Below are 10,000 nucleotides of genomic sequence, written 5' to 3'. Positions count from 1 at the left end.
GGAAAACTGGGTGACGAGCACCACAGGGCGGCAGAGCCATCGCACTTGCCGGGTGGCAGAGGAAGGACCGGACTATGTACCATAGCGGCCAACGACTCCCAGAGCCGGTAGCGCGGCGTCTGCTCTCAGCCTAAGAGGCTTTTGGGAGTGCTCAGGCAAGGGTCAGCCTGCACCCTTGCTGGCAGCACCCAGGGGGAACCAGGACGCTTGCGTCTCCCGCCTTCATTTTCGACACAAGCGCCTGAGGAGGGACACCACCCCTCCCCTTGTGTCAAGAGACCTCCGCACTGGCCTCTGACTGATTCTTAGAACGGACGGAAAGAGTCGGGCAAGCCTGTCAAAGCTTTGAGCGAATGTCAAAAGCTTTAGACTGCCGCGAACCCTCCGGCTTGCACTGAGACACGAGGTCGATGTGCTAAGCACCCCGGGGCCCCTTTCGCCTGCAGGTCCCGAGCCGCCAACATGTTCTTAGTATCGTGTTCCCCAAACCTGGGTGACGGGCACCACAGGGCGGCAGAGCCATCGCACTTGCCGGGTGGCAGAGGAAGGACCGGACTATGTACCATAGCGGCCAACCACTCCCAGAGCCGGTCGTGCGGGGCTCGAGGTCTGCTCTCAACGTCACATGCTTCTGTGAGTGCTCAGGCAAGGGTCAGACCACATCCTTCCTGGCAGCACCCAAAGCAACCAGGCCGCTCGTGTCTCTCGCCTTCATTTTTCGACACAAGCGCCTGAGGAGGGACGCCACCCCTCCCCTTGCGTCAAGAGACCTCCCCACCGGCCTCTGACTGATTCTTAGAACGGACGGAAAGAGTCGGGCAAGCCTGTCAAAGATTTGAGCGTATGTCAAAAGCTTTAGACTTCCGCGAACTCTCTGGCTTGCACTGAGACCCGAGGTCGATGTGCTCAGCACCACGGGGCCCCTTTCGCCTGCAGGTCCCGAGCCGCCAACATGTTCTTAGTATCGTGTTCCCCAAACCTGGGTGACGGGCACCACAGGGCGACAGAGCCATCGCACTTGCCGGGTGGCAGAGGAAGGACCGGACTATGTACAATAGCGGCCAACGACTCCCAGAGCCGGTTGTGCGGGGCTCGAGGTCTGCTCTCAACATCACATGCTTTTGGATGTGCTCAGGCAAGGGTCAGACCACATCCTTCCTGGCAGCACCCAAAGCAACCAGGCCGCTCGCGTCTCTCGCCTTCATTTTTCGACACAAGCGCCTGAGGAGGGACGCCACCCCTCCCCTTTGCGTCAAGAGACCTCCCCACCGGCCTCTGACTGATTCTTAGAACGGACGGAAAGAGTCGGGCAAGCCTGTCAAAGCTTTGAGCGAATGTCAAAAGCTTTAGACTTCCGCGAACTCTCCGGCTTGCACTGAGACGCGAGGTCGATGTGCTAAGCACCACGGGGCCCCTTTCGCCTGCAGGTCCCGAGCCGCCAACATGTTCTTAGTATCGTGTTCTCCAATCCTGGGTGACGGGCACCGCAGGGAGGCAGAGCCATCGCACTTGCCGGGTGGCAGAGGAAGGACCGGACTATGTACAATAGCGGCCAACGACTCCCAGAGCCGGTTGTGCGGCGTCTGCTCTCAGCCTAAGAGGCTTCTGGGAGTGCTCAGGCAAGGGTCAGCCTGCACCCTTGCTGGCAGCACCCAGGGGAACCAGGACGCTTGCATCTCTCGCCTTCATTTTCGACACAAGCGCCTGAGGAGGGACGCCACCCCTCCCCTTGCGTCAAGAGACCTCCCCACCAGCCTCTGACTGATTCTTAGAACGGACGGAAAGAGTCGGGCAAGCCTGTCAAAGCTTTGAGCGAATGTCAAAAGCTTTAGACTTCCGCGAACTCTCCGGCTTGCACTGAGACGCGAGGTCGATGTGCTAAGCACCACGGGGCCCCTTTCGCCTGCAGGTCCCGAGCCGCCAACATGTTCTTAGTATCGTGTTCTCCAAACCTGGGTGACGGGCACCGCAGGGAGGCAGAGCCATCGCACTTGCCGGGTGGCAGAGGAAGGACCGGACTATGTACAATAGCGGCCAACGACTCCCAGAGCCGGTAGTGCGGCGTCTGCTCTCAGCCTAAGAGGCTTCTGGGAGTGCTCAGGCAAGGGTCAGCCTGCACCCTTGCTGGCAGCACCCAGGGGAACCAGGACGCTTGCATCTCTCGCCTTCATTTTCGACACAAACGCCTGAGGAGGGAAGCCAACCCTCCGTGTGTCAAGAGACCGTCCCCGCCCCGGCCTCCGACTGATTCTTAGAACGGACGGAAAGAGTCAGGCAAGCCTGTTAAGACTTCCGCGAACTCTCCGGCTTGCACTGAGACGCGAGGTCGATGTGCTCAGCACCACGGGGCCCCTTTCGCCTGCAGGTCCCGAGCCGCCAACATGTTCTAAGTATCGTGTTCTCCAAACCTGGGTGACGGGCACCGCAGGGAGGCAGAGCCATCGCACTTGCCGGGTGGCAGAGGAAGGACCGGACTATGTACAATAGCGGCCAACGACTCCCAGAGCCGGTAGTGCGGCGCCTGCTCTCAGCCTAAGAGGCTTTTGGGAGTGCTCAGGCAAGGGTCAGCCTGCACCCTTGCTGGCAGCACCCAGGGGAACCAGGACGCTTGCATCTCTCGCCTTCATTTTCGACACAAACGCCTGAGGAGGGAAGCCAACCCTCCGTGTGTCAAGAGACCGTCCCCGCCCCGGCCTCCGACTGATTCTTAGAACGGACGGAAAGAGTCAGGCAAGCCTGTTAAGACTTCCGCGAACTCTCCGGCTTGCACTGAGACGCGAGGTCGATGTGCTCAGCACCACGGGGCCCCCTTCGCCTGCAGGTCCCGAGCCGCCAACATGTTCTAAGTATCGTGTTCCCCAAACCTGGGTGACGAGCACCGCAGGGAGGCAGAGCCATCGCACTTGCCGGGTGGCAGAGGAAGGACCGGACTATGTACAATAGCGGCCAACGACTCCCAGAGCCGGTAGTGCGGCGCCTGCTCTCAGCTTAAGAGGCTTTTGGGAGTGCTCAGGCAAGGGTCAGCCTGCACCCTTGCTGGCAGCACCCAGGGGAACCAGGACGCTTGCATCTCTCGCCTTCATTTTCGACACAAACACCTGAGGAGGGAAGCCAACCCTCCGTGTGTCAAGAGACCGTCCCCGCCCCGGCCTCCGACTGATTCTTAGAACGGACGGAAAGAGTCAGGCAAGCCTGTCAAAGAATTGAGCAGATGTCAAAATCTTTTAAGACTTCCGCGAACTCTCCGGCTTGCACTGAGACCCGAGGTCGATGTGCTCAGCACCACGGGGCCCCTTTCGCCTGCAGGTCCCGAGCCGCCAACATGTTCTAAGTATCGTGTTCCCCAAACCTGGGTGACGAGCACCGCAGGGCGGCAGAGCCATCGCACTTGCCGGGTGGCAGAGGAAGGACCGGACTATGTACAATAGCGGCCAACCACTCCCAGAGCCGGTAGTGCGGCGTGCGAGGTCTGCTCTCAGCGGAAGAGGGTTTTGGGAATGCTCAGGCAAGGGCCAGCCTGCACCCTTCCTGGCCGCTCCCACGGGAACCAGGCTACTTGCAATCCTTTCCCCCAATAGCAAGTGCCTTTTGGAGGGACGGCCGGAGTCAACGTGGGGTTTGCCCGCCCTCCAAAGTGTCAAGAGACCGCCGCACAGGCCTCTGACTGATTCTTAGAACAGGCAGCAAGAGTTGGGTAAGTCTGTCGAAAATTTGACAAAGTGTCAAAAATTAGACTTCCGAGAGCTCTTGGGCATGCACACAGGCCTGTCATTCAAGTGCTCTGCCCGCGGAACCGTTTTTCGGATGCCTTTCAAAGTGGTCCCGCGCCGCCATTTTGTTCTAAAAATCGTGTTCCCAGAAATCTCCGGGTACCCCGCCAACCTCACTGTGTCACAATGTCAAGTGGCACTGAATGGGTCTGAATTTCAAATTCGACTGCTTCGCTCTGGAACTCGAACCCGGCAAAACCGTTTGGATTTTTCCCGGTCCAGACTTCCGCGGCAGACAAAGTTAAAGTTTTCGGGCTGCAGACTCAAAACGACATCTGGCCAACCGCCGGGCTCAATTCGCCCAGTTCCTCCGGCACTTCGGAACTCATGTTCGGCATGAGTTTTTGAATCTTTCCCGATGCTTCGGCATTTTCCTCCGCTGACACTTAGAATATTTTTCACACTTGGCCGAAAATTTTTCTAAGTTTTTCTGGTTACTGATTTCTTCTTTTCGGGCATTTTTCTAAGTTTTCTTGGTTACTCATTTCTCATTTTCAAACATTTTTCTAAGTTTTTCTGGTTACTGATTTCTTCTTTTTGGGCATTTTTCTAAGTTTTCTTGGTTACTCATTTCTCATTTTCAAACATTTTTCTAAGTTTTTCTGGTTACTCATTTCTCATTTTCAAACATTTTTCTAAGTTTTTCTGGTTACTGATTTCTTCTTTTTGGGCATTTTTCTAAGTTTTCTTGGTTACTCATTTCTCATTTTCAAACATTTTTCTAAGTTTTTCTGGTTACTGATTTCTTCTTTTTGGGCATTTTTCTAAGTTTTCTTGGTTACTCATTTCTCATTTTCAAACATTTTTCTAAGTTTTCTTGGTTACTCATTTCTCATTTTCAAACATTTTTCTAAGTTTTTCTGGTTACTGATTTCTTCTTTTTGGGCATTTTTCTAAGTTTTCTTGGTTACTCATTTCTCATTTTCAAACATTTTTCTAAGTTTTTCTGGTTACTCATTTCTCATTTTCAAACATTTTTCTAAGTTTTTCTGGTTACTGATTTCTTCTTTTTGGGCATTTTTCTAAGTTTTCTTGGTTACTCATTTCTCATTTTCAAACATTTTTCTAAGTTTTTCTGGTTACTCATTTCTCATTTTCAAACATTTTTCTAAGTTTTTCTGGTTACTCATTTCTGCTTTTCCAACGTTTTACTAAGTTTTGCTGGTTACTGAGTTCACACTTTTAAACATTTTCGGGCATTTTTCTACGTTTTTCATGTTACTCATTTAGCACTTTCAGGCACTTTCCTATGCTTTCCTGCTTACTGATTTCACACTTTTAAGCATCTTCGGGCATGTTCCCTAAGTTTTGCAGTTCATTCGTTTGGGACAGTCAGGCAGCTTTCCTAAGCTTTCCTGGTAACCGAATTCACATTGTTGAGAACTTTGGAACCCTTCCCTAAGCTGTGCTGGTTACTCACTTTACCTCTTCAGACACTTGCCCCCGTTGTGACAGAGACCACTTCCCGACTCGGGAAATGCACCAAATTCGGCCTGAACTCAGAGGGCAGTCCCCCCTCGAAGGCGTGGAAGTCGGCAGAATCGCCGGGTCAAATCCGGCTGAGCTACCCGGCTTGGAAGCCTCAAAGTCGGTATGAGCTGTCAGGTTCACTCCCATCCCCGTTTGGACCACTTCCCGACTCGGGAAATTCACCAAATTCGGCCTGAACTCAGAGGACAGTCCCCCCTCGAAGGCGTGACAGTCGGCAGAACCGCCGGATCAAATCCGGCTGAGCTACCCGGCCCCGAAGCCTCAAAGTCGGTAAGAGCTGTCAGGTTCACTCCCATCCCCGTTTGGACCACTTCCCGACTCGGGAAATTCACCAAATTCGGCCTGAACTTATACAACAGTCCCCCCTCGAAGGCGTGACAGTCGGCAGAACCGCCGGATCAAATCCGGTTGAGCTACCCGGCTTGGAAGCCCCAAAGTCGGTAAGAGCTGTCAGGTTCACTCCCATCCCCGTTTGGACCACTTCCCGACTCGGGAAATTCACCAAATTCGGCCTGAACTTATACAACAGTCCCCCCTCGAAGGCGTGACAGTCGCTAGAACCGCCGGATCAAATCCGGTTGAGCTACCCGGCTTGGAAGCCCCAAAGTCGGTAAGAGCTGTCAGGTTCACTCCCATCCCCGTTTGGACCACTTCCCGACTTAGGAAATTCACCAAATTCGGCCTGAACTTAGAGGACAGTCCCCGCTCGAAGGCGTGGAAGTCGGCAGAATCGCCGGGTCAAATCCGACTGAGCTACCCGGCACCGAAGCCTCAATGTCGGTAAGAGCTGTCAGGTTCACTCCCATCCCCGTTTGGACCACTTCCCGACTCGGGAAATTCACCAAATTCGGCCTGAACTTAGACAACAGTCCCCCCTCGAAGCCGTGGCAGTCGCTAGAACCGCCGGATCAAATCCGGTTGAGCTACCCGGCTTGGAAGCCCCAAAGTCGGTATGAGCTGTCAGGTTCACTCCCATCCCCGTTTGGACCACTTCCCGACTTAGGAAAATCACCAAATTCGGCCTGAACTCAGAGGGCAGGCCCCCCTCGAAGGCCAGGCATTCGGCAGAACCGCCGGGTCAAATCCGACTGTGCTACCCGGCCCCAAAGCCTCAAAGTTGGTATGAGCAGTTAGGTTCACTCCCATCCCCGTTTGGACCACTTCCCGACTTAGGAAATTCACCAAATTCGGCCTGAACTTAGAGGAGAGTCCCCGCTCGAAGGCGTGGAAGTCGGCAGAATCGCCGGGTCAAATCCGACTGAGCTACCCGGCCCCGAAGCCTCAATGTCGGTAAGAGCTGTCAGGTTCACTCCCATCCCCGTTTGGACCACTTCCCGACTCGGGAAATTCACCAAATTCGGCCTGAACTTAGACAACAGTCCCCCCTCGAAGCCGTGGCAGTCGCTAGAACCGCTGGATCAAATCCGGTTGAGCTACCCGGCTTGGAAGCCCCAAAGTCGGTATGAGCTGTCAGGTTCACTCCCATCCCCGTTTGGACCACTTCCCGACTTAGGAAAATCACCAAATTCGGCCTGAACTCAGAGGGCAGGCCCCCCTCGAAGGCCAGGCATTCGGCAGAACCGCCGGGTCAAATCCGACTGTGCTACCCGGCCCCAAAGCCTCAAAGTTGGTATGAGCAGTTAGGTTCACTCCCATCCCCGTTTGGACCACTTCCCGACTTAGGAAATTCACCAAATTCGGCCTGAACTTAGAGGAGAGTCCCCGCTCGAAGGCGTGGAAGTCGGCAGAATCGCCGGGTCAAATCCGACTGAGCTACCCGGCCCCGAAGCCTCAATGTCGGTAAGAGCTGTCAGGTTCACTCCCATCCCCGTTTGGACCACTTCCCGACTCGGGAAATTCACCAAATTCGGCCTGAACTTAGACAACAGTCCCCCCTCGAAGCCGTGGCAGTCGCTAGAACCGCTGGATCAAATCCGGTTGAGCTACCCGGCTTGGAAGCCCCAAAGTCGGTATGAGCTGTCAGGTTCACTCCCATCCCCGTTTGGACCACTTCCCGACTTAGGAAAATCACCAAATTCGGCCTGAACTCAGAGGGCAGGCCCCCCTCGAAGGCCAGGCATTCGGCAGAACCGCCGGGTCAAATCCGACTGTGCTACCCGGCCCCAAAGCCTCAAAGTTGGTATGAGCAGTTAGGTTCACTCCCAAACCCGTTGGGACCACTTCCCGACTTAGGAAATTCACCAAATCCGGCCTGAACTTAGACAACAGTCCCCCCTCGAAGGCGTGACAGTCGGTAGAACCGCCGGGTCAAATCCGGCTGAGCTACCCGATTTGGAAGCCTTCAACACAAAACCCATCCGGCAATGCCACTCAAAAAGGGCCCAAATTCAGAAACACCCCCTTCAATAGGTACCACTTCCTCGGAGACACTACCGGGACACGCTCCCCTCGGCGAAAATTAAGCCCCCACCACTAACTGAAGCCAACCGCAGCCCCAACTTCAACGGAGAAATCAGTAACCAATTCAAAAATGCACTTGGTTACTGATTTGTACTGCTTCAAAAATATTCTAAGTGTCGCTGGTTACTGATTTGTACTGCTCCAAAAATATTCTAAGTGTCACTGGTTACTGATTTGTACTGACTCAAAAATATTCTAAGTGTCGCTGGTTACTGATTTGTACTGACTGAAAAATATTCTAAGTGTCGCTGGTTACTGATTTGTACTGACTCAAAAATATTCTAAGTGTCAGTGGTTACTGATTTGTACTGCTCCAAAAATATTCTAAGTGTCGCTGGTTACTGATTTGTAATGCTCCAAAAATATTCTAAGTGTCGCTGGTTACTGATTTGTACTGCTTCAAAAATATTCTAAGTGTCAGCGGTTACTGATTTGTACTGCTTCAAAAATATTCTAAGTGTCGCTGGTTACTGATTTGTACTGCTTCAAAAATATTCTAAGTGTCAGTGGTTACTGATTTGTACTGCGTCAAAAATATTCTAAGTGTCGCTGGTTACTGATTTGTACTGCTCCAAAAATATTCTAAGTGTCGCTGGTTACTGATTTGTACTGCTTCAAAAATATTCTAAGTGTCGCTGGTTACTGATTTGTACTGCTTCAAAAATATTCTAAGTGTCAGTGGTTACTGATTTGTACTGCTTCAAAAATATTCTAAGTGTCGCTGGTTACTGATTTGTACTGCTTCAAAAATATTCTAAGTGTCAGTGGTTACTGATTTGTACTGCTTCAAAAATATTCTAAGTGTCGCTGGTTACTGATTTGTACTGCTTCAAAAATATTCTAAGTGTCAGTGGTTACTGATTTGTACTGCTCCAAAAATATTCTAAGTGTCGCTGGTTACTGATTTGTACTGCTTCAAAAATATTCTAAGTGTCAGTGGTTACTGATTTGTACTGCTCCAAAAATATTCTAAGTGTCGCTGGTTACTGATTTGTACTGCTTCAAAAATATTCTAAGTGTCAGCGGTTACTGATTTGTACTGCTTCAAAAATATTCTAAGTGTCAGTGGTTACTGATTTGTACTGCTTCAAAAATATTCTAAGTGTCGCTGGTTACTGATTTGTACTGCTTCAAAAATATTCTAAGTGTCAGTGGTTACTGATTTGTACTGCTCCAAAAATATTCTAAGTGTCGCTGGTTACTGATTTGTACAGCTTCAAAAATATTCTAAGTGTCAGTGGTTACTGATTTGTACTGCTTCAAAAATATTCTAAGTGTCGCTGGTTACTGATTTGTACTGCTTCAAAAATATTCTAAGTGTCAGTGGTTACTGATTTGTACTGCTTCAAAAATATTCTAAGTGTCGCTGGTTACTGATTTGTACTGCTCCAAAAATATTCTAAGTGTCGCTGGTTACTGATTTGTACTGCTTCAAAAATATTCTAAGTGTCGCTGGTTACTGATTTGTACTGCTCCAAAAATATTCTAAGTGTCGCTGGTTACTGATTTGTACTGCTTCAAAAATATTCTAAGTGTCGCTGGTTACTGATTTGTACTGCTTCAAAAATATTCTAAGTGTCAGTGGTTACTGATTTGTACTGCTTCAAAAATATTCTAAGTGTCGCTGGTTACTGATTTGTACTGCCTCAAAAATATTCTAAGTGTGGCTGGTTACTGATTTGTACTGCTCCAAAAATATTCTAAGTGTCGCTGGTTACTGATTTGTACTGCTTCAAAAATATTCTAAGTGTCAGCGGTTACTGATTTGTACTGCTTCAAAAATATTCTAAGTGTCAGTGGTTACTGATTTGTACTGCTTCAAAAATATTCTAAGTGTCGCCGGTTACTGATTTGTACTGCTTCAAAAATATTCTAAGTGTCAGTGGTTACTGATTTGTACTGCTTCAAAAATATTCTAAGTGTCGCCGGTTACTGATTTGTACTGCTTCAAAAATATTCTAAGTGTCAGTGGTTACTGATTTGTACTGCTCCAAAAATATTCTAAGTGTCGCTGGTTACTGATTTGTACTGCTTCAAAAATATTCTAAGTGTCAGCGGTTACTGATTTGTACTGCTTCAAAAATATTCTAAGTGTCAGTGGTTACTGATTTGTACTGCTTCAAAAATATTCTAAGTGTCGCTGGTTACTGATTTGTACTGCTTCAAAAATATTCTAAGTGTCAGTGGTTACTGATTTGTACTGCTTCAAAAATATTCTAAGTGTCGCTGGTTACTGATTTGTACTGCTCCAAAAATATTCTAAGTGTCGCTGGTTACTGATTTGTACTGCTTCAAAAATATTCTAAGTGTCGCTGGTT

The sequence above is a fragment of the Hemiscyllium ocellatum genome (assembly GCF_020745735.1).
Source record: "Hemiscyllium ocellatum isolate sHemOce1 chromosome 15 unlocalized genomic scaffold, sHemOce1.pat.X.cur. SUPER_15_unloc_23, whole genome shotgun sequence".
NCBI lineage: Eukaryota > Metazoa > Chordata > Chondrichthyes > Orectolobiformes > Hemiscylliidae > Hemiscyllium > Hemiscyllium ocellatum.
The sequence above is the reverse complement of the archived record's forward strand: the minus strand, read 5'-3'. Positions refer to the sequence as shown.